At 37.0% G+C, this 26,802-nt stretch overlaps 1 protein-coding gene across 1 annotated transcript in view; it reads right to left on the bottom strand.

Moving 5' to 3' along the window:
• LOC137026289 (voltage-dependent R-type calcium channel subunit alpha-1E) overlaps positions 1-26,802 on the bottom strand; it is a 104,619-nt gene that overhangs the window by 56,270 nt on the left and 21,547 nt on the right. The window lies entirely within an intron of this gene.

Below are 26,802 nucleotides of genomic sequence, written 5' to 3'. Positions count from 1 at the left end.
CAATTCCTCACACACATACACCACTCAAACCTTCCGTTAAATAATCTTTCACAAAGTTCGGAAAGGTTGAAGCAAATTACAATGACATCCGCTGGCTTCACTGCACAGGATGCGCTGTGAGAGACGCGTGCTTTATTTGATGTTGCTGTGTGCGGTCGCGCCCGCTGTTGTTTTCCTTACAAATGCTCTACGAAGGCATCATTTATGTCGCTTGGAATGCAGTGGACATATATATTTAAAGTATGAAACTCATTTACAGAAGGCTGCTTTCAATTTCAAATGCTGACGCTTTGTTTGTGAAGATTGCTCACGCATGGGGCTGTGCGCGACTCCGTGTAAGTGGTTTAATGTACTTGCGTCTCAAAATGGTTTTATGACGCAAAATTAATGTAGCCTAAACACAGACAGTTTTGTCTTAAGCTATTCAATGGACAGGACAAACCGCATTACTTAATATATTTCAAAAGAGATCCGTGCGTGAATGCAACTTATTAGATCTCCCGCGGTCTGTGATGTAACAATCAAACGACAGTAAACATGAGAAAGAAAGCATTCAGATAATCTTAAATACTGTAAGCACTCTTTGTTTATTGCTTGTAATATGTTTCATTGCTCCTCTTTATTATTATTGTTTGTAATATGTTTCATTGCTCCTCTTTATTATTTGCTACTTGCTTGTATGTTCTGAAGTTATATTAGTTTAAAATTCTTAACATACAATTGTTTTAATTCAATTTTTTCAATTTGCAATTATTTTAAAACGTAGGCATACTTATTACTTATGTAAGGATATGTAAATGTAAGGATTTTAAGGTTAAGTCTGTAAACTAATTAATTAATAAGAAAAAAAAGAGTAGATAAAGAATCGTTTTGGAATCGGATTGTGACTCCCAGAATAGGAATCGGATCGGATCGTGAGGTGACTAAAGATTCCCACCCCTAATATTCACACACACACACACACACACACACACACACACACACACATATAGAATAAAAAGCCAGTAGGATTTAAAGGGAAAGTGCTTCTGGATGTGTCTTCACTTATTTTAAACATGCTTCATTCAAGCCCTTTCCACTCTGTGCATGTTGCTCCTCTCCTCCTTAAAAGACATAAAGCACTACAAGAGCTGCAGATGACATGGTTATTTTAACAACAGCAGCAGAAACATGGTGAGCAGCCAAAAAAAAAAAAAAAATACTATTACTATTGCTAAAACACTTCAGAAACCGAGAATGCAGCAAATATAGTTATTATCCGACCGTTCAAACCAGGTTTGTGACAAGATGTTTTTTTACTACATTTAGCGTAAGGCCTATTAATCAGCATGTTAAGAGCATTTCATAATAAACAATGTTATAATTGGTAAAATTATTTGTAGATGGCAAGGAAAGACCATTAAATCTGATATTGCTAGTTAACTTTGCTCATAATGACAGAATTTTGATTATGTACGTTGTTTGTTTGTTTTTAGTAGAGATATTATTTTAAGCAAAATATAAAAATTCTTCAAGAAGAAAACCCTGAGCCTCCATATAATATCTTTTATCAGTCACATGGCCTTTTGCCATACATAGGTTTCTAAATGTAAAAATAACAATAGCCTGATAAAACATCTGATATTACCTTTTAATATTCATATCCAATTGGGCTCAACTGATGACATATTAATTTTTTTTTTATTTCTCAGACGCCACTGCTTTGGTACTCGGGACCCAATATCCTTACCTTTGATCACTATTTTGACTGTTAGGGATAATTTTCTTTTCTTTTATGAAGTACTACTGCTGCCCAGATGGAGATATATATATAACTAGTCCAAAAAAGTATTGTCCGGACCTTTGCGGAAGGAAACCAGAGCTCTTGGAGCTTTAATTGAATATCACTGGTCTATGGTATGTCCTAATTTACATAGCCAAGTAAATTCAGTACAGGGTTGCCAACTCTCACGCATCTGGCGTGACACTCACGCTTTCAGCATCAATCTCATGCTCTCACGCACATGCAAGAAATGTCACGCCAAAATCCATTTTTCTCCACTCTCAATCCGTTACTTTCTGTTGATGACTAGACCACAGCGTATTAATGACAGGAGAGGAGTTTAAGGCCCACAGCTGTTACATCTCCCTACAACGTTCTCACTGCAGTATTCTCTGATCGTTGATTGGCTGAAAACCTTGCACCTGATACGTCAGTTGCGTGTGAGAAGTGAGAGAGAGCCCCGGCCGCGCGCGCGCACTCAATATACAGAGCGGCCAAAGCGTCAAGCACAGAACGTCTTCAGCACTCCCGGATCGTGCACACTCCGCCGCTGGCCAGGCTGCTTCTGCTTTACACACCATGGCCGTTATTTTCTCGAGAAAAGGAGTTTTCTCATAGCGTTTGCAACGCAATACTCGTTCCCTTATCTCTCAGGGATCCGAGGTTACGTAAGTAACCGAGTACGTTATATACGTATGACATACGTATGACAACTTTAGCACATTTATCATCTATACATTCATTCAGTGTTTTCCATTAATGACCCTCTGCTGCTGCCACCGTTTCATAATGAACTGAAAATTTAAAACATACTACGTTTGCCAACGAACTAAAATCGAAACTGTGATATGGCTTTGTGCCTTTATAAAACAGCAAAAGACAGTGATTAAGTATATATACAGTCTGTCTGTGCTGCGTGTTTTAAAGAGAAGAGCGCGCATTTGTGCACGCGATCAGCTGGTGATCTGGTGATCAAAATAAACGCTCAAGGATATCTTTTAAAAAGAAATGAGAACAAAAGTATTGTAAAAAAAAAAAAATGTTTGAACCCTTTTTAATGTCCAGGTACAAGTCAATGCTGTTTCTTTGTTCAATTTGCACACTGTACATGGGTTGAAGCTCCTAATTTTGAGTTTCCAGAGTGCACCAGATTGATACATTTAACCTTAAAATGTACAAAATTTTCTTACGGGGGGGCATGCCCCCGGACCCCCCTAGCGGAGGTACATCCAACAAAGTTTTACAAATTATAGTGTCAAATAATGTACATTTTCATATGACAACAAAAGCTCCTTTCATGTCAGTAAAGCTATTAATAGAAAATTGAAATGTCTTTGGACAAATATAGATTTGGAATAAGCCCTTAATGTTTACAATGTCTGGCTCCGCCCCTGTCAGATAACAAAACTGACAAAAAATAAAATAAATTATTTCACCCCAATGATACTAAGTAAACATGGACAAACATTGATTTTTAAAATTAGGGTTACCAAACATTTTCTCCGCGCACACGCGCAAACTGAATTTTTTTTACAAAGTCTCACTCCAGCCAAAGTCCCAAAGTTGGCAACCCTGTCAGTATGTGTGAGTTTTCAGGGGGCACAAAAAATGATGGCACCGAATGGGTGAGTGTGGAGGGGGCAGGATACAACATAGAAAAATAAAAAAGCTAAGGGTTATCTGAAGTCTCTAATCTGAGAAAAAAAAAAAAAGATCTCTGTACACTCTTTACAACACCTGGACTCCTGCATGCTTTAGAAACCCTGCTGAAAAGACCAGCATGAATTTCCTGGCTGCTTTATGCAGATTACACATTTAATCACTTAGTATGTGCTTTTATCCAAAGCAACTTACAAATGAGGAATAATCACAAGTAATTTATCATACAAATCCAATAATATTGAATTGCAAGAACCAAAATAAAGTTACAAAAAGTCTAATACATACAACCCAAATAGACTTTCAAATCACATGAGCCAATATTTTATTCACAATAGAACATAGATAACATAACAAATGTTTAAACAGAGAAATTTTACATTTTTATCCACTAAATGAGCTCATTACAAATTTGATGCCAGCTAGAGGTCTCAAAAAAGTTGTCTTAGAGAGGCTCTCAGATGTAAAGATGGGCAAAGCTGTGAAAAAGTGCATAAAAAGATTGTGGAATACTTTAAAAGCAATGTTCCTCATTGTCAAACTGCAGAGGCTTTGCAAATCTCATCATCTACAGTGCATAACATCATCAAAAGATTCAGAGAAACTGGAGAAATCTCTGTGCGCAAGGGACAAGGTCGAAGACCTTTATTGGATGCCCGTGGTCTTCGGGCCCTCAGATGACACTGCATCACTCATCGGCATGATTGTGTCAATGACATTACTAAATGGGCCCAGGAATACTTCCAGAAACCACTGTCAGAAAACACAATCCGCTGTGCTATCTGCAGATGCCAACTAAAGCTCTATCATGCAAAAAAGGAAGCCATATGTGAACATGGTCCAGAAGCGCCATCATGTCCTATGTGCCAAGGCTCATTTAAAATGAACTGTTTCAAAGTGGAAAAGTGTTCTATGGTCATACGAGGCCACATTTGATATTCTTGTTGGAAAGCACGGACGCCGTGTCCTCCGGACTAAAGAGGAGGGAGACCTTCTAACCTGTTATCAGCGTTCAGTTCAAAAGCCAGCATCTCTGATAGTATGGGGGTGCATAAGTGCATATGGTATGGGCAGCTTGCATGTTTTGGATGGCACTAGAATAGGGGAGCCTCCAGATGACATCTGTTTCAGGGAAAGCCTGTATTTCAGCAGAACAATGCAAGCCACATACTGCAGCTATTACAACAGCAAGGCTTTGTCGTAGAAGAGTCCGGGTGCTGAATTGGCCTGCCTGCAGTCCAGATCTTTCACCTATAGAGAAAAATACGTCAAAGACAACCACAAACTCTTCAGCAGCTGGAAACTGCTTTCAACACCAAAACTCCAAAACTAATAACCTCGATGCCCAGACATCTTCACACTGTTTTGAAAAGAAGAGGAGATGCTACACAATAGTAAACATGCCCCTGTCCCAACTATTTTGAAACCTGTAACAGGCATCAAATTTGAAATGGGCTCATTTTGTGCATAAAATTGTAAAATTTCTCAGTTTAAACATTTGTTATCTATGTTCTATTGTGAATAAAATATTTGCTCATGTGATTTGAAAGTCTTTTAGTTTTCATTTTATTTAAAATTAATTTAAAAAACATTTATATTTCCGTAATTTGGGTTGTATTTACACACAAATATACATACATACACTTACACATACATGCATCTAAAAGACAACATATGCTGGTGGTGACAATCCAAAGAGAAGATGAGAATTCACAGATACATTTTCCTGATTGATCATTGCTGTGCGAATCATCGTAACCATCCCTACTAGCACCCTCCTAGGATGCAGGCCAGAAAAGGGCCTTGTAATAATGTAATATGATTATTGTTGGTCTGATTAGAATGAATAGAATCCCTCTTCTCTCAGAGGGAACCCATCAAGGGCATGGCTCATTATAAAATGCTAATGTTGTCCTTTATTTGCTGTGCCACCTAACAGGAAACGGCAACTCATCTGAGATGCAGCCTGGAGGGAAATGAGAGGAGCATTAGTGTTTGAGAGAGAAGCTTTTATTGGCATTCGGTTTCTGACAGCTACCCACTGGATGCCATGTGTGTAACCTGGGATGAACCGTCCTTTCCAACATCTCAACCAAAGCTAAAAATTCTGGATTCTCTCATAGCCCAGTTCACGTGGCACTCCTGTTGTTGGCTAATTAAACTCCATCCCATTCCACCGCACCGAGATGAGTGAGGTGCATGAACACAAGACACACAAAAAAGAGGAAGACACATAAAGGAAAACTGAGAGCATCAGATGAGAGTGACTTTGTATGGAGTCAGGTGGGCTATATGAATCTTATATCACGATATGAGTAATTTTATTTGACGATAATGATATATAACAATATAGTTATATATTAGTTATATATATATATATATATATATATATATATATATATATATATATAAACCTCTCAAGCTTACTGAAGACAAATAAACAGTCAGTGATAAAATAAGCAGAAAGAAACTCATTACTAGCAATAGGACAACAAACTAGAATAGAACAAAGAAACAGACCTGCCTGAAAAACTTCAAGCACTCGAAATAAGTACTACATAAATTGTATAAAGTAATCAAATGTATAAAAAAAACACTGCGTATCTTCACTGTGTAAATGAAATATACATGGGTCAATGGCATGACGTGCATATTTTTGTGTTCAAGTGCATTACTGCCTTTTTAAAATAATTTGATAAATTCATGATGACATGTAAAACTTTATTCTATAAAACCTATTTAGTTTGAATTAATTTTTAGCACATTCAAATAATAAATATTATTTTATGCTTAAACCCCCAAAATGTCAGGTGGCGCAACCATCCGCACAAATGAACATACTAAGAAAACTATTTAAAACGGTGTTTTAATAAAAAGAGTTTCAAAATAAAATACTATGGCGTAATTTTATGTTCGAAACATTTCACATAAACAAACTGTATAAATATCAGTAGTTTTAAAGCTGCTGAGATAATTTAAAAACTTTTGTTACAGTAATTTGTATATTCTCAAATGTCGGGTGGCACAACTGCAAACATGGGTCTTTTATTATGAATTGACAAGGTAATAATCATGCATCATCCAGAGGACCCCAAATGATCCTTGTGGCTTTGAAATTAAAAGGTTTGTAGATCTCTCTCAAATACTGATAAAAATTTCAAGTATAGGTAGGTTGGTACACTTTCCATGTCAGGTGGTACAACCAATGTAAAACTAGGAAAATACTAGTTTATCATAAACTTCTTTATTGCATTTAAAAATTCTATGTATGAACTTGCTAGCATAGGCAAAAGCTAATACATGTACAGTGTCGACCAATAATAAGCCGGTGTTCTGATGTAAAACCTGGAAGCGCTGCACTGTGTTTACTACGTCAACATCATAGGAGACTGACAGGGAAGAGAAGAAACTGTTGAACAGTCATTATTTTTGGTTTTGCCCACACAAAGTATTCTTGTTGAGTCATAACATTAAGGTTTAACCACTGAAGTCACATGGACTATTTTAAGCACCCCCATCCCAAATCTAATGATAAATAGTCATGAATTCAAAACAGCACATATCTAACACTTGTGCATTTTTTATCTAAGTGCACATCATGCTATTCTACAGCACCCTAATTTCAGCCAACTTCCTGCAGCCAGGCTCATGCACATTAAAGGGATAGTTCACCCAAAAATGAAAATTTGATGTTTATCTGCTTACCCCCAGGGCATCCAAGATGTAGGTGACTTTTTTTTTTTTTTTTTTTTTTTTTTAGTAGAACACAAATTATGATTTTTAACTCCAGCCATTGCAGTCTGTCAGTCATATAATGCATGTCAATGGTAACATGGTAACGCACAAGATAATGTAATCTTTTAGTTTTAAGTTGGTTTGAACAATCCAGATAAGCGCAAGTACTGTAAGTACCATTTTGATTAGTCATCGTACCTACAATGTTTGTGCACTGTGTAAACAATGAGTGACGTATACACGCGAGAGATCACTTCCGGCGCTTGTGTAAAATATGCCAGAGCACGTACACACCTCACACACTGGATGCCGTGCACGCACTCAAGGCAGTTGACATAGTGGTGTATTAGAGGTAAAAAATTATATAAATACCGTTTGGTTTCTCGCACAAACCAATCGTTTCGTGTCTTAGGACATCAATGTGTTGTCACGAGCCGCAGGGTTTAATTTGGATTTGTCTGTGCATGTTTTATTTACTCTCATAGATTTTGTTACCATTGCCATGCATTATATGAGTGACAGAGTGCAACGTTTGGAGTTAAAAAACATAATTTGTGTTCTACTGAAGAAACAAAGTCACCTACATCTTGTATGCCCTGGGGGTAAGCAGATAAACATCAAATTTTAATTTTTGGGTGAACTATCCCTTTAATGAAGACCTGTATTAAATGATGCATCAAAGATAAAATACAACTTCATTACAGCTTTAGACAACTCCTGTAGCCCACCCATAGTGAAATTAATAACTGCATAGCACAAACCACAGAATATTTCCCACCCAAGTTTTTCACATCATTTTCAGTAGGGCTTTATAACAATGGAATATTAATCTCAGATTGTCCTGCATATTAGTCACATCTGGGGTGTCAAGGTAGCAGGATGTCAGAGATTCTATTTAGGACCTGTGAAAGAATTAAAATAGCAGCACAGGAATGAGATGAAAGACTTCACTGAAAGACTGCTAAAGAAAGAAAGAGAGAACATTGCTCCTACATTTGCGGGGAGTCTCTAAATCGCAAGGGCACAAAGGATGCAATCAGAAATTTTTTAAATTTTTTTTTAAAAGGATAAGAAATTAGATGGAAAATGGTATGATGACCATGATATCTGACAACATTATTTGTTGCATTTACATAAGTGGCAGAATTTTCACTAAGAAATCTGTTGAGAAAAGTTTATAAAATGATCATGTGCCCTGCAAGCATTGTGATGGATCCATCAGTACAAATTATGTAACATTAGCACATGTTCAATTATGCTTACATAATTCATAACAGCTTGTGTTTATAATGTTAGCATTTACAAACTATTACTGCCTAAAGACAAATGCTCTCTAAGCCTAATGCAAAAATGCATTCATATGTATAGAAAGAGAGAACACAAATTTCATGCAAGGAAAGCATCATTCCTCACTTTGAGAGGAGGTTGAGAGGAAAGAGAGAGATCTTGACTGTTTTCTCTGAAAACAATATTGTGTGTGGGCGGGTCAGGAACACAAAGCTGGTGTGAAGACAATTCCCTGGCACTGAATGAACAGTACGACATGTTACCACTAACAAAAGACCACAAGATCTCCATAAAAACCGAATGGGCTTCCTGTGATTCATGTGAGCGTGCTGTATAGCCAAAGTTCATACTAATGATTAACACGCAGGATTAAGCTCTGCAAATAGAAAGAAATGGCACTTTAAATATACAAAAATATCTAAAAATCCAATATACATTTACTTGAGTAACAAAACTGTATACGATACTGTTGCATAAAACTTATAAGATATTATCTTGAATCTCTGTATACATCTTAAAATTGAGTTTCTTATCCTTATAGTTACACAATTTGCAGATCCAAACTGACTTATTGTAAAATACAAACTGACTTAAAGAAAAAAATATCATCAGTTTGGGCCAGATTTAAAAACAGCTTGCGCCAGCGCAAACACTCTTTTGGCATTAAAAAAATACTGTCAGGATTTACTAAAGACACGCAGTGCAAAATTAGCGCTGAAAAGGCGTGGAGTTGTTTTTGCGGATGACCTTATTGCATATGCATTTGTAGGAGTTTCCCTTTCAGACGCAAAAATTATGGGAGGAGAGTATTTAAATGAATCATGCAACGCGATTTACTAATGTTTGCGCTAGTCAATTGACTGGTATTATTTACTTAACCCATTTTGCGACATGGCTGCAATTGTTGCTGTTAGGATGAGACACTGCAGAGAACATAGAGAGTGTGGTAGAAGGGAGAAATTTTTTCACTCGTATTAATTTCTTTGGAATGCCAGAGGAAGACTTTATCCGTATATTACTTGTAACAAGTTGCGCCTGTCAACCTGCACCTGAGCATCAGCTCTACTTATTTGCGACCCAACACTAAGGCCGTGTGTCCACCAGAGCGTTTTTAGCCAGCTGAAAATGCTAGGCGCTCTGCTTAAAACGCCCGTCTGTGATCGCTTGAGAGCGCTTCTGCAAAACAGCGTTTTTTCCGTTGAGACGCTTTGTGGCTATGATAAGGAATATCCGCGTCACTGTTACTTATAACTGATTTTGCAGGTAATTTGTTTCAGACTTAAAATGTTGACACAATGTGAAATTACTTTGCTATGTATTTTCGGAGAGCAGCAATATTAATTTACATTTACAGCAAGAATGTGACAGTTGGTCGGACTTGTATTTGTCCCGCTCCTCCTCCCTCCTCCACTTGGACGGCTGGCTAAAAAGTGACAGTGATGAGCCCAGCGTTTTACTCAAAGTTGAACGTTCTTCAACTCGAGGCGACCAGTAAAAAATGCCCAGCTCTCAGCGCTTGAGCGTGAAAAAGACGCTCAGCGCCTCGTTACGCTCCTGGCGTTTAAAAAACGCGGCGCTCCCATTGAAAACAATTGAAAAAGTATGCTAGCAGCTGGAAAAAACGCTTAGGTGGACACACGGCCTAAGGGTGCGTTCACACTTGTCATGTTTGGTTCGATTAAAACAAACCCTGGTGCGATTGCTTGGTTAGTGCGGTTCATTTAAATGTGTGAACGCTGCCATCCGAACCCTTTTGCGCACAGAACAAGCGGACCGAGCCCGCTGAAAAGATGGGTCTCGGTCCGCTTCCAAACTAACTCTGGTGTGGTTTGAATGATATATGAATGCAACACGGACCAAACACATGTAAATGAACCAAAAACAGGAAGATGAGACCCTAAAAAGGACAGAATCCTCACGCATATTGTTTTTTTCTTGTCATAGGCATCAGACATGCATCTCCACGCAGCAGATCGGAGGGATTCCAGTCACTGTTTTGACTCTTTAACACATTTTATAAGCTCTTCACAAGTTCCCAGTTGGCCAAAATACCATCATATGCAGGCTACGCACACACAACAAGTGCATCTCAGCACACAGCATCGTTTTGGATGTTCGGTAAGTTCCATCTCAAAATAGGCAATACGTCATAAAATCCGACCAATCAGGTTGTGAACATATCCATTTGAGTTTAGGTTCCGTATCTTTTGGTTCGGTGATAAGAATGCCAATCTGAACGCTAATCGGACCAGGACTAAAAGTTTTTTTTTTCTTTTTTGGTCCGGACCAAATGAACCAAACGAACCGAACTATATAGATTGCGTTGGTCATTATGTAAACGATTTGACTGCGTCTGTGTTCTTTAATTTGCGCATCAGCAGTAGATCATGCACAAAACTTGCCACTCCCATCGGCACATTTGTGGAATTGCGCTCTCATTTGCCCCATTTAGTAAATCTGGGCCTTTGTGTGTTCCCTGGGAACCGAACCTATGATATGCATTGCAAATCTCCATGATATTCTGGGGTCATATTACAGAAAAAATACAACAATTTCAGTTAGAAACTTTGTCAGAATTTGTCAGAACTTCACTTAAGACTTAAAAAGTAATAGAACAACTTTTCTCAACATTTGCATAATTTTAATAATTTAATGTCCATAGCAAATACAGTATATGCTTGTCCAAATCCAGAAATAATGATGCTTGCCTTAGCAAACACTGACAATTCTAAAAAAAAAAAAAAAAAAAAAAAAAAAGGCATACAAAGCCTGTGGGTGGTATAATCTCCGTTAGCCAACATAAGCTTTTGCAGATCCCAACCTAAATTTAAAATGTAAGAGCACTGTGCCATTTAAAATAACACCTAATTTGATCTGCAAACCAAATGTCAATATGTGCAAATCCTCTCAAGATTTCTATGATATCACACACATTTTAGCAGCCTGCGTCCCTCACAATGTTGATATTGTGGTATTTCCAGTCTTCTGTCAGTTAGCCAGACAGTGTTGGTTAATTATCCCTCTCTTCCCGCTGCAGATACACGGCTCTTTGATGGGCCCCTGACTCACACATGCAACCGTTACATTGTGACAGATGGCATATGAATCATTAAGACACCAGTAGATCAATTATTCATCATTGGTAAAGAGCAAACACTTAACTAATTGTCAAACACGCAGGGAGAAAGAGACAAAGAGAGAGAGAGAGTAAAAGACAGAAAGAGGCAGAGAGCAGACATCTGAAACCATAATAAATTACAAATGAGTGTTAATGACGCCCAATCAGAGTGTTTTAACACTTGACCTTAGCTGCTTGATTTATTTTGCCTTATTAAGCAATTAGTAATAGGCTACGTTCACATAGCACCAAAACACAGTTATTAGTCCCAAAAAGAGTTTTTATAAATCTATAGCGGTCTAAATTTTTCAACAAGAAAACTAATTTAAATATAGACAGGAACAGATTTATATTGTATTGTAAGATAACTGCCAATAACCAGCCCTAGTACTCTTTGGCAAAGAAAGATGCTCAGATGGAAAAATTTACCTTCACTATCATTCAGGATCCAGGAGTAAATATTCATTCATTACATGAATAGTTAAATATAAAGGTGCAAAGCAACTAGGATGTCTAGGATCTATCTAACAATGTGTGAACATAACAGCTTTTTTAACGCCAAGTTTTTTTAGCATTGTGTCCTTACAATGAATTTCAAAGGGATTTTTCACACCTTCACTTTTTACCAACACAAATGTGAGGGTGGATCAGATCAGGTCCTGTTGTAATCTGTACTGTGGGAAGTAAGGGTGCTGAGGGTGCTGTAGCACTCCCTGGCATGGAGCTGGCCTTAGGATAGCCGCAGGAACATATTTTTTCAGAGGGGTGCTAGGGGGCGGGGCTTGATATTGCGGGGCGGTGCTGTGGTAAAATTTCACCATAGTAGCCCTAAACAGACAAACTACTCTACAGAGCACATTTTGTCACTATGTTGTTGTTGTTGTTCTTCTTTGTTGCTACGTTAAATATGCACAAAGAAGTAGTAACAGCAGTAGTAGTCATCGTCTGGTTTATTAGAAGCCGAGACTGTCCTTTGTTAGAAGTAAGAGGAAACTTCATTGCTTGACTGACTACTCTCTTCTGTCTCAGGCAACGACATCTTTGTCCTGTGTCAGCAACCGTAGCTTCTCTATGTGCTACAAAACTGGTGGACTGAGCTGTTGGTTGCAATTATATTACATGTAACAAGTTGCGCCTGTCAACCCGCACCTGATGAGCATCAGCTCTACTTATTTGCGACCCAACACTAAGGGTTTGTTCACACTTGTCATGCCACTGAGCTGTTGGTTGCAATTCGCAACCTCACCGCTAGATGCGGCTACAATTTACACATTGCACCTTTAAATGTCAAATTCAAAGCCACATTAGTATTTTGTAAAATAGTTTGTCATTAAAGTAAAGCATATCACTATTAAACTTCAAATACCTCATAGACTTCAAATGCTTATCTCAGAGGAAAACAAAAAATTATTCCAAGATATTGGAAAATTGTATATTATGCCAGATATTGGTTTTTACAGTGATGAAAACCCCCATTCCTTGGATTATGAATACCGCCATAACCCCTATTACATAGCTACCCCATATTGACTATTATGTGTATCAGTTAGCTCATCATCTGAGGTTCAAATGTTTTCTCCACCATCACTGGAGCTTCACACAGCAGCAGGGGAAATTCTCCCTCCATCTGGCTATATGACACACCCCCTACTCTCACCATAGCAACCCCAGACCCAACCAGCACTGCCCCTGATGGTCTTTCCTGTTGATTACAGTGAATATAATTTAAAATGTTGGTGTGAACATATAATTGTTACCATTATTAGAATCATGCTGTATTATGAAATGCAGTTTTACTACAGAAATGTCAAATTCCTGATTGTGATTGGTTGGCATGTTCCAAGTGTTGTGATTACGTTTTTATAACTGCATGACTATGAAGTAGTAGTTCCGTGTTTATTGACCACATTACTGTTCCACAAAAGCTCACTTTACCAGACAGAAAGAGAAAAAAAATGAGACAGACACAGAGTGTCCCAGCCAGTTATTACCCATCCTGTCAGTGTGCCAAACCAGTGAAGGATAAATTACAGGCCCCAGAACAGGTCGTCGTCCTGAAGAAACTTGTTTACCCAGATGACTTAAAATAGAGAGCAGACAATAGCCTGATGAAAGAAAGTTCTTACATCCATTTTATTTGCTAGTTCCTTCATTTAGCTCTCTATATGTAACTTATATATATATATATATATATATATATATATATATATATATATATATATATATATATATATATATATATATACACACAGTATCTCACAGAAGTGAGTACACCCCTCACATTTTTGTAAATATTTTATATCTTTTCATGTGACAACACTGAAGAAATGACACTTTGCTACAATGTAAAGTAGTGAGTGTACAGCTTGTATAACAGTGTAAATTTGCTGTCCCCTCAAAATAACTCAACACATAGCCATTAATGTCTAAACCGCTGGCCACAAAAGTGAGTACACCCCTAAGTGAAAATGTCCAAATTGGGCCCAATTAGCCATTTTCTCTCCCCGGTGTCATGTGAATCGTTAGTGTTAGTCTCAGGTGTGAATGGGGAGCAGGTGTGTTAAATTTGGTGTTATCGCTCTCACTCTCTCATACTGGTCACTGGAAGTTCAACATGGCACCTCATGGCAAAGAACTCTCTGAGGAGAGAAAAAAAAAATTGTTGCTTTACATAAAGATGGTGTAGGCTATAAGAAGATTGCCAAAACCCTGAAACTGAGCTGCAGCACGGTGGCCAAGACCATACAGTGGTTTAACAGGACAGGTTCAGAACAGGCCTCGCCATGGTCAACCAAAGAAGTTGAGTGCATGTGCTCAGCGTCATATCCAGAGGTCTTGTTTGGGAAATAGACGTATGAGTGCTGCCAGCATTGCTGCAGAGGTTGAAGGGGTGGGGGGTCAGCCTGTCAGTGCTCAGACCATATAGCCCACACTGCATCAAATTGGTCTGCATGGCTTTCATCCCAGAAGAAAGTTCTTCTAAAGATGATACACAAGAAAGCCCACAAACAGTTTGCTGAAGACAAGCAGACTAAGGACATGGATTACTGGAACCATGTCCTGTGATCTGATGAGACCAAGATAAGTTTTCCAACATGATAACGACCCTAAACACACCTCCAAGACGACCACTGCCTTGCTAAAGAAGCTGAGGGTAAAGGTGATGGACTGGCCAAACATGTTTCCAGACCTAAAACCTATTGAGCATCTGTGGGGCATCCTCAAACGGAAGGTGGAGGAGTGCAAGGTCTCTAACATCCGCCAGCTCTGTGATTTCATCATGGAGTGGAAGAGGACTCCAGTGGCAACCTGTAAAGCTCTGGTGAACTCCATGCCCAAGAGGGTTAAGACAGTGCTGGAAAATAATGGTGGCCACACAAAATATTGACACTTTGGGCCCAATTTGGACATTTTCACTTAGGGGTGTACTCACTTTTGTGGCCAGCGGTTTAGATATTAATGGCTGTGTGTTGAGTTATTTTGAGGGGACAGCAAATTTACACTGTTATACAAGCTGTACACTACTTTACATTGTAGCAAAGTGTCATTTCTTCAGTGTTGTCACATGAAAAGATATAATAAAATATTTACAAAAATGTGAGGGGTGTAATCACTTCTTTGAGATACTGTATATATATATAAAAATACATGGCTTAATAAAAACAGTGACATTGTCCTACAAGAAAAAAGTAATGTCCAAATGAACCGATTCACTAAAATGAATCAGACTTCCCACTGCTGTGCTACAAAACATTTGTATTTAAAGAAGTCTTTGAGACAATCAGTTTTGTGGCCATAGACCACAGATCATGTAATCTTTTTACTATCTATGTTGGACAGATGGGAGTTGTTGCAGCAAGAATAAATTACTCTTAAATTACTGGAAACGGCACTTTCAAAACTCCCAAAGGGCAAATTCACACAATGTTGTATTTCTTAGCTCTTAGAGACTTAATGTTATGACCTGCTCTTCTCCGTTTTATTGTTGAAGTGTAGGACACTGAGCATAAGAAAAAGAGACAGGGAGAAAGAAAAAGAGAGGGTGGAGCTGACAGCTTACTAAACTATAGTGCAGAAAGCTCTACTGTATCTTCAAAGTTATTTCTTCACTTCATATTATATGATCACTATAACTGTCATATGCGGTCTACTCCATCAAGACACCTTGGCAACATGTTCTCTTTCTATGTAATGCCAACTATAAGCAATCAAACCAAATTTGCATATGTGAACCACAATGATGACAAACTCTGCTAGAAATTTTTCGGTAACACTTTACAATAAGGTTCATTAGTTAAACATTAGTTAATGTATTAACTAACATGAACTAAACATGAGCAATACATTTGTTACTGTATTTACTAATCTTCCTTATTGTTAGTTAATGAAAATACAGTTGTTCATTGTTTGTTCATGTTAGTTCACAGTGCATTAACTAATGTTAACAAGATTTTAATATTGCATTAGTAAATGCTGAAATTAACATTAACAAAGATTAATAAATGCTGTATAAGTGCAGTTCATTATTAGTTATTGTTAACTAATGAACCTTATTGTAAAGTGTTACAAAATTTTTAATAAGAAATAAATTTTGTAATTATATGTATTATTATAATAATAATAATCTATTGAAAATACTAGGGCTGCAACTAACGATTATTTTGATAATCGATTAGCTGGCTGATTATTTTATTTTATTGACAAAAAACACAGTATATGTACTTCAAACAAATGTGCCAATTGAATGCTATAAAAACATACAGTGCTTAATTGATTAGACTACCTGTCAAAATTAAAAGAGAACACAAATATTTTAGGATTCTATCTAAAGCTAAAAATGTTATTGCTATTTACTAGGAAAATAACAAACCCGAAACAACTAAATAGTTTCTAAATAATATTCACACATAATATCTAAAAAAAACTTAACAGTCTCTGTTTTTATTGACTGTAATTGGGCATCTGGAAAAAAACAAAAAAAAACAATAACTATGTTTTACTTGTTCCTGCTTTTCTTGTAAAACAGTAAAATAAAAAAATCATGCATAACAATAAATATATTGTAGCTTTAGAATGCTGTAACTAAAGAGTTTACACATACTGGTGGATTAACCATTACAGAAACATGAAAAATGAGTTTAGCACCAATACTAATAGTTTAGGCTGCCCTGACCTGTGGCACAAACCATACATATCAAATGTCTAATTATTTCAGCAATGTATATAGTGAATATAGTTTAAATCTCTACTCTAGATAGTAATAAAGATAATAAAGTAAAACACAAACTCAGTGTTAACCAACAGGCAAGATAAATGTTCTGCAGGAACATACATAGGGCCCTATGAAATCATTTTTTTTTTTTTTTCCCAAATTCCATTTTATTTTTTCACAAATTCCGTTTTTTTCCATTTTAATTTTTCTGGATTCCGTTTTTTTCCATTTCATTTATTTTTTGACTCCATTTTAATGGTTAAATTAAATTTTTGTAATCAAAAAACATGTCTAATGCTTTTTGAATGTCTAATTAATTGAATTCTTAAAAACAACAATATTTATTAATTAAAAATATTTTTATGAATTTTTTTTCAGAAGTTCTGTTTTGTATTTACATTTTTCTGGCAATCAAATGAATGCATACCATTTAATTTATCTTTTAATCATGAAATTAAACTTTTTTGTCAAACAATGTGCTGCACAACAGAGCTTTACTGTTAAAATTAAAACATGGAAGAAACACATATATTAAAATAATTCATTGTTAAATTAATTTATCTAAATTCTACTGTAGAACAGTAATAGGTTTCTGTCAAGTTAAATCGAACTTTTATTTTGACGGTTTGCCTAGAGCTTTGAGTTTCTCTGTGTTTATGACGGTAGTTTTCTCAAACGAAGCGGCTAAATGGTGATGAAGTGACTTTCAGAGCAGCTCTGAAGATTAATTTGTACGTTCATATAGTGAGGCAACAGAGGATGAAAACACCATGAGCGTCGCATGTGCTTCAGCATGCGTTAATTTCTTCCTGGAGTTGTAGTATAACATCTGTTATACCAGCCTACGCTCTTTTCCAGCACTGACACAAGCCTATTTAAAATATCACTGACCAACTTCAACGGCATTTCTCTGAAGCACACACTCCACCAGTGTGCTCTCCAAACACTTGACCATGTGATCATCACTCAGCAAACTGATAAAGAAGAGATGTCGAACTGTCAAGTTCACCTTTGCTTTGAAAATACAACAAGCGTGTGGAAATCAATTCAAACCATTCATTCTTTTTTTATGAAATAAAGGGGTGTCCAACATCATCATTTTCCCACAGATTCATAAAAAGGCTTTACAAGTGATTTGTTGTTCTGATATTTCTTCCATAAAACAGGTACAGTACTAACTTTGCAAGCACAGGGCTGCAGAGTACAACCATTTAAGTTACACTCATGACGGAAAATTAATGTTTGTGATTGTGAAAAAATATTTGGGCACACCAGTGTTAGTGACCTGATCGAAGCACATCAATAGTTGTATAATACAATCAGAATAAAAACTCCCAAAATGCATCTACACTGATTGGCTGCTTTTAATACCTTCAATCAACAGAGTGCAAAAAAGTTGTGTGCAACGGACTAAACTTCAGAGATTGAGAAAAAATTGTGTTTTTGTATATTTGTTTACAAGGTGAAACAGGTTAACATGAGCTGCTGTTATTTGTTTGCAGCCTGTAAAATTTAAATTTGGATTATAAGAAGCAGGGTCAGAAATTAATGGAGCAAAAATGCCATAAAAATTAAAAAAATACTCCCAAAATTTGAGATATGAAGACAAAAAAAAATTCCCCTATATGAGTTCTTGTTTTTTAATATTTATAACACATGATATATTTAAGCAAAATCACACAAGCAGGAGTGCTGTTTTCCCTAAATATCAGCATGACTGAAAATGATACTGATTTTATACAATTCAATTAACAAAAAGTAAACATTACGTGACTTACATTTTATACACAATATTGTTTGTTTTTCCTCTATAATATAAAATTTTTGGATAATAGTTCAAATAGTTCATAGCATCTCAGAGCAAAACACAGTGGTGTTTCACTGTTGAATGAATCTACGTTTTTATGACCCTTTTAATTGTACAGTATATATAGAATCCTGGAGGGCCATATGGAACATTACCAATACATCAAAAGAAAGCCGTGGGGCTGAGGTCTTTTGCACAGATCCCCCACCCTGTCCACATAAATCAATCAGCTGACAGCTGACTGGTCCAGAGCATTTGTATGACAGCTAGATGCCTGCAGTCCTTAAAGATCAACCATATATACACCAGTTGCGGCCAATTTACTGAGACAAAACAGGCAGTGGAGAGGATTTTATGAAGCTAGACGTAATGCACATTTTACAGTAATCCACTACAGTATATCAGGCAAAGAGCTTCATTATGAAAAGCTGCTGTATGAAAGATGTTGATTGGTCACTCTCTGATTGCAATCAGTCAATTTAGATTGTTTTAAGATTGTTTCAAAAGATGCAGTATATTTCCACATATTTCAATTTCATGGAAAATTTGACTTTTCTTGCTCTTTTTAACTTAATAAAATATGTTGCACCATGCAGACACTCTAATGTTCACTCAATGCTCTACTAAGTCCACCCATAGCATATATAGAAAGTAAGTGCAAAAAATGGGTAATAAATGGTCAGATTTGTGTTAGAACCATGGGCACATTAACATATGACTGTAAACAGTTTTTTTTTTTTTTTTTTTAATTGACCTGCTTTATAATGTGAAATGCAGTCTGTTGGTGGAATATGGCCATAAAATATAAAATAAAAAGTAAATCAAATAAATGTTCAGACATACACACTCTTTTTTGACTGATATTTAAAGTGCATTCTGAAAAATTAAAATGCTACAAAAGTGTTCGATAACATGGAAAATATAAATGATTTTTATAGTAACAACAGCTTCTCTACAGCTCTCTCTACAAGCACAAGTTCAGTGTGACATGGTGTTTCACACTGTTCCTGCTCACTGAGCATCTGCATCACAAAGTCAAGACTCAAGCCTGCTGTTCTTACATCAGCAGCTGAGGTAATGATAGAGTGTGTGAATGCATTATCCAGAAGAAGCTGTATTGTGCTAGTCACGTGGCTCAGTAAAGGAGCAGCTAGCAGACAGGCGCTATAATTAACACACAATGTGTGCACATGAACCACACAAGCTCATGTGCATGCACATTAGCATACATGGTAAATGCAAGAATTGGATTAGTGCATCCTAAATCCTAATGCATTGAAAATAGCACACTATAGGTCTCCAGATTGCCATGCAGCACTGTAGAGCACATGCAGCCATCTTTAGAATTTTCTATTTGAACGTATGTTTTCGCGGTAGCTCTGTATATTTCTATGGCATCGCTGTGGAAGAGTAATTAGCTGGTGAAGTGGATTTACTTTTTGCAGAATTAATGAAAGTTATCATGAGCATTGTAATGTTTGAAGCGGATGTCGAAGGTTTATAGATATTCCTCAAACATTCCTATCAATAACTGATAAGCTTGATTAATTAAACATGCATTAAATATACTGAAAAAAATCTAATATATTAATACATATGGCACTACATATTCAAAAGTAGGTACCTTCCTATCACCATAATTTTAGTGTGTCAAAAAATATGGGAAAAGGGATGCAGCCCATATTTCTCCCCATGTGCAAACTAGTGTTATCTACTAGTCCAGCTGATGTTGTCTTCTGTATGCTCCTCATTATGAATAGATCAGCTGGGTTTCTCTTGCAAGCCTGTGACAGGTGAGCTGTGGTAAAATGAAGGCAGGCTCTTTTTTCCTGCTCTATCGTCACCCAGCTCTCTCCATTACAGCATTTTCCCTTGGAGCCTAGCGCTTCTTAAAAATAGCGTGGGTGTAAAGCCCTGCTAGAACAATGGAGGCCATGCACGGATGACAGCTGTCTGTCCTGTCAGAGCACGGACACCTCCGCTGTGCGACAGGCTCCCGGCAGACGAACTTATAACTCCTGTCAGGAGCCTATATGCTTCTGCCTGTTCAACCAAGAGAAGAAATTATTACAGGCTCACTCCGCGGTTTCTTTAAAGCAAACAACCGCGGGGAGATGAGGAGTGCAGATTTAAACTGATCAATCAATTAATCAACAGCTGTTTATGATAATTAGGCTACCGCTGGGTTTATATGAAGCAGGCCAGGCACACAATCTCATTAGGATGTGTTTATATTTGCTACCTGTCACCAGGCATGATAACCTAGCATTAATTGGAGCTTAGTGTGTTTTTCCAAAACTGATTCTGCCTTTCTAATCTAATTATAAGATAGATGTGCATGTTAAACATGGGGTCAACGGAACAATGATGGCAGAAATGTTGATGGAATCCAGAAAAGCATGCAATGAATGATAGCCAAAAGAGGGGTTTTGTTTTTTATTTAGTACTGCCCTGAATTATCTGTTTCACTAAATTTACACAAATTAATCAGTTAAAAATTTTACATATCCTTGATTCTTAATATTTAAAACTGTGTAAACTGTGTGTGTTTATTATTTTGTATTCTGGGAAACATGCAAATGTATGATGTAGCTTCTAAAATGCATTACTAAATAAAAAATGAAAAAAATGAAAAAAATGAAAAAGAACAATCTACACTTATTTTTTAACATTTTGCAGATTCTGCCATTCAAAATACAATGTGAATTTTGAAAAGCAGTCAATAGAGAAAGGTGTTTTTTAGAACCAGATGATGTAGTTTGTATCCAGCCAGCAGGTTAATTGGGTAATGCTAACCAGCCAAACTTTGAACCTTTGGGTTAAAGGGGTCCTTGATTATGATTTTACTTTTTTAACATTAGTTGGTGTGTAATGTTAATGTCTGAACATAAACAACATCCGCAAAGTTACAATGCTCAAAGTTCAATGCAAAGGGAGATATTTTCTTTTACCGAAATCACTTTTTAAGGACTACAACAAACGGCTGGTAGGGACTACAAACAGCTTCTTCCCGGGTTGGTGACATCACAAACCCCAAAATTTACATAAATCATGCCCCCAGGAACATGCAACAAAGGGGATGAGGCCATGTTGGGTTGCTCTAGAGAAGAGGAAGAGTTGTTGTAGTAGAGTGTTGTTGCCATGCCGTCATTTTATGCCGGACTGCTTCACAAACGAGGGTCAATTCAATGCTGGTTTTGCACAAAAGATTAACATGATGGCACATGTTAGTTGATGAGTTGAATCAACTCCACAACAACTACATAAATGTATTCACTAACCATTCAGAAATGTCCAGTTGCATTCTAAAAGTTGTAACTTCTTCCTGGGTCTCTCCATCAGTGTCCGATTCCGGTTTGAACAACGTAAGGCTGAACACCTTTACTGACAATCGTCATTTTGGCTGCGTGAGATTCTCCAGCTTTGTTGTTTTGGAGCAACCCAAAGCTTGAGCTGTTAAAGCTCCGCCCTCTTCTGGAAAGGGGGCCAGAAGCAGCAGCTCATTTGCATTTAAAGGTCCCGTTTTTCGTGTTTTTTTGAAGCTTTGATTGTGTTTATAGTGTGCAATATAACATGTATTCATGTTTTGTGTGTAAAAAAACACAGTATTTTTCACATAATTTACTTATCTGTATACCGCTGTTTCCACTGTCATAAAAACGGGCTGATGACTTCCTTGTTCTATGAAGTCCTTCCTTCAGAAATACGTAACGAGTTCTGATTGTGCCAGCGGTTCCTGTGTTGTGATTCGACAGCAGCTTAGATTACCGGTTGTGGTCCATAAACAACGCTTCCTCCAGACAAAGAGGGAACTGCTCCATCTTTCAAGAATAATCTTTGTGCGAATCCGGCATTAAGCTGATTGAGATTGAGGAAGCTGTCCTCAGCAAAATGTGCTGCACATAGTTTTACATGTGGATTATAATTTTCTGGAACCGAGTTAAACATAAATTGTAACCATTGATCTCTAAGTACAGCGTCCCTGTGAAGGCCAAACAAAGGTGATTGGACTACGGGATGAAAATAACACCGTTTCGACGACATGGCGACAAACACACTCTACAAACGCAACTCTTGCTCTTCTCCGTGGGAGCACAACAAGACCACGCCCCCTTTTTTGTGTATTCCTGTGGGCGGAGGTTAGTCAAAAAACTGTTTTAGTGACGTCATTAAAGAAGGAAGTAGAGGGATGTAGTCCAAACTGGCTGTTCGACTTCTGTTAAATAAATATCGCTTGGCATTTAACTTTGAGCTTTAAAATTTTATAAATATAATAAATTATCTGTGGGGTATTTTGAGCTGAAACTTCACAAACACATTCTGGTGTCACCAGAGACTTATATTACACCTAGTGAAAAGGGGCATAATAGGTCCCCTCCCATTTTAAAATGTATCACAGCATCTGGTTTGGCAATAAATTATTTATATTTGAATCTTCCAACATGTCAAATTTACATAACATTGTTTACTGCCTACTACAGTAAATTTTTTAACCCTGTTTTTACAAGCTTAGTCCAAATATAATTTTTCTGAATGTTGTCATAGCCAGGTCATCCTCAACAAGGTATTGTAATGTTATTCACACAAAAGAGCTCATTAGATGAACCATGCTGTAAATTACTGTAAACAAACTACTTCAAATGAGTAGAAATGTACTGGTCTAACACAAACTTACAGGACTTACTGCAAGTTTCAATCTTCTAGCTAACTGGAAAGACGTTTATAGTGGAACATTTTTGCAACACTTCTAATAAAAAAATAAATAAAATTTAGGGAAAAAATTAGCATAAAAGCCACAATCCTTAAAAATATGTTTAAGAGGTGGAAAAACAATGCCACCAATATCAATACTCGGGTCTGTAAGGGTTAAATATGTTTTAATGTAAAGAAAAAAAAAAAAAGAGACTGCTTTCTATACTGATCTTTGCTGTCATTTCTAAGTACTCAAGTAGTATATCAGAGGAATTCTACCATTTTCATCATCCAAAGAAATCATGTTTACTGTCGTGCATGCGTGTTTTCTTAAAATTGGCAGTGCAGACCAATGTTGGTGGATCTGAAGGATGCTTATCAGGGTCTCTGAGAGAGCTCTAAGTGTTTGGCAGAGCCGAGGAGCCACAAACAGAGTGTGAGGGGAGTACACCGTGCTACATGCCCACAGCTTAAAGAGGGGGCGGGTGACTAGTAGACACCAGTGCTTATTAACGTCATTAGGGATGAGGTCCTCTCATTCCCTAAGATTCTGGGTGCTGGATGTTGACTTGCAACGAGGCCCAAGATTGCAAAGACACCATTTGCATTTAAATGACTGGAGTCCTAAGCCAGCCGATAATAGGCTTTAAGGAAGGACTGGCAACCCATTTATCCACCTACTCACAGTGACTATACAATCAGACTTCTGCACCATGCCACCATACTGCGCTAATCTGTACTTCCTGTGCACAACACTGCTAAGACACAGTCATGAGCAGAGGAATGATAACTAGCACAAAAATACACCCACGTGCACTGATAACTGTGAATGCAGTGACACTGGAAATGACACAAGAACACTTGAATTTTATGTCAACAAAATGTTTGGATGAACCAGGCAATATGCAAACCTATTTACTTTGAGACACATGCCTGGTCTTATGGTTAGAGATGCACCGATTGCAATTTTCTTGGCCAATTCCGATTTCCGATTTTTTGTTAGTGAGATAGGCCGATACCAATTTTTGCCGATTCCGATTTTCTTTCTAAGAACTTTAATTGACAACATATGCAAACAAAAATCTACTTTTCTTCAATGCAAAGTTTTATTTTCATTAAAAAAAACAAAACAAGTAAAAGTCAGTAATAAAATATAAACAGCTCAAATAAATGCAATAGAATAAAGAGAGCTACGTTTTTTGGGTTAACTAGGTTTCTATTCAGGTAAGAAATACTACAGAAATTAAAGTAATCAAATGTAAAATGACACATTCAGTGTTACATGCGGGAATTACTAAAATGTATGCGCAGTAAGCACTATTTAACCGGAGCGAATGAGACGAGTGAGAGAGAGGAGGCGCCCACACGGGTGTGTGTCACTTCACCGTGACAGAGCGAGAACACGCATTTGACGTAATTGCCTGTGCCGCTGGTAACAAAAAATATTGGCTCGGAATCGGTAAGAAGTGAGACTGATCGGCCGATTCCGATCCCTGGCCGATCAATCGGTGCATCTCTACTTATGATGCATGATTCATCAGAGCATGTTATTTCAAAGAAAAAAAAAAAGTTTGTCTTTGTAATCTTCAATCAAACTGAAATGCTTTCCTTTTCGTCTAATGTTATTTTAATGAATGAATCTGTTCCTGGAGCTGTATTACAAAAACTTCTTATCTTAATTCTTAACTTATGATTTTAAAAAAATTGTATTTCTTAAGTAAAATTACTATGGTTACTAAGCCAACAGGATACAATTCTGTAATAAACCCGCTGATGAATAAACAGGCCATGTTCACACAGACTCACACCTGTAAGAAAATGCGGTTGGTTAATCTCAAAAACTGACAGTGTGAACGTAGCAATAAAGTCCCATTTAATAACACAAAGGCATTGTGCGCTTGTAGTCATTTACTTGGCAATGATGTCACATGTTTGATGAGCTTTCCATCCTCTTCCTGTTCCCTCTCTCTATCATTCATTTTCCATTCTTTCTCCTTGTTCTCTGTGCAACTGACTTCATTAAAATCTAATGAGCGACGATGACTCATCTGATACCACCAGATCTTATAATCTTCACTCAACTCCTAATGAGAGTGCAAGGCTTTGATGAAATACTGCCTTGCCATTTCATCTAGATGGAGGAACACAGGATAAGTGCAAGTGAAAGGAACAGAGAAAACTTGCAAAACTGACTGCCTACATCCCCTCACAAACATTAGCAAAATACTACTGACATTACACCCTTGTTCCATCAGAAAATTTATGGATTGAACTCTAGGAATCATCCAGCTATAATGCTCATTCATAAACACAGGTCAAGTGTAGTAAGATGACATTTAACATTTACACAATTTCAACTCTGACCTCATCATTTAAAGATTACCAGATAATCTGCATGTCGCCAGCATAGAAAATTCAACCAAGATGCCAGAGACTGATCATACGCACATATAGACACATCAACATTGAAGGAATTAAGAAATGAATTATCATATTATACACATTAGATATTCAAAACAAATTAATAATAATGAATATTTAAAACACTTTTAACATGACTATCTGTAAAGCAGTGTTTCCTGGACCACTGTTCAGCAGTTGCACAACTTAAGCCACGCACACACTTAACGATTTAAGGCCGATTATGAATGTAAATTGATACTTATGACTGATCGCGCTCAAACGCATCCAGTCAGAGCCAGTTGCGTTCAGTCCGCGATTACAGTCGGTGTTCAAATTCCATGTGTGAGCATATAAATCGGCTCCAGTCGAAGGAAACAATCGGTATGTGTGTTCAGTTCAATCTTAGAATGTTTCAGCTAATCGTTAGGTGTGTCCCCGGCTTTAATCAACATGGCCAAAAATTGCATTACAGCTTGAAGTCTGAAAGTGATCAGAAATTATCACAAAGACAATAATAGACAAAACATCTTTTTACTGCGTTGTCTGCGCTAGCTGCTAACAAGAAGCATGCAGTTGAGCCCAGTTCATGAACAAATGACTCTTATGAACTGTTGAATTGATTCTTTTAATTAATCAATCAATCAAAAAGACTCAAAATCTCACAGGTTATCAGTCTAAATCAGTGTAATGAATTCATGAAAATGGTATCATTTTGTTTAGCATAATGGACAAAAAGCTTGGGGTCAGTAAGATTTTTTTAAAGAAATCAATACTTTTTTTTTCAGCAAGGATGCATCTAACAGATCAAAAGTGACAGTAAAGAAGACACATTACAATGTTACAAAAGATTTCTATTTCGAATAAACGCTGTTCTTCAAACTTTGTTCATTAAAGAATCCTGAAACAGTTTCTACAAAAATATTAAGCAGCACAACTGTTTTCAACATTGATAATAATAATGATAATAAATCAGCATATTAGAATGATTTCTGAAGGATCATGTGACACTAAAAATTGGAGTAATGATGCTGAAAATTCAGCTTTGCATTCACAGGAATAAGAACATACAGCTAACAAGAGCACGCCCATCAACGTGCTTCGTTTGGCTTACGAAAGCTGTCGGCAAT

This window comes from Chanodichthys erythropterus, chromosome 9 (assembly GCF_024489055.1).
Source record: "Chanodichthys erythropterus isolate Z2021 chromosome 9, ASM2448905v1, whole genome shotgun sequence".
Classification (NCBI taxonomy): domain Eukaryota; kingdom Metazoa; phylum Chordata; class Actinopteri; order Cypriniformes; family Xenocyprididae; genus Chanodichthys; species Chanodichthys erythropterus.
The sequence above is the reverse complement of the archived record's forward strand: the minus strand, read 5'-3'. Positions and strand labels throughout refer to the sequence as shown.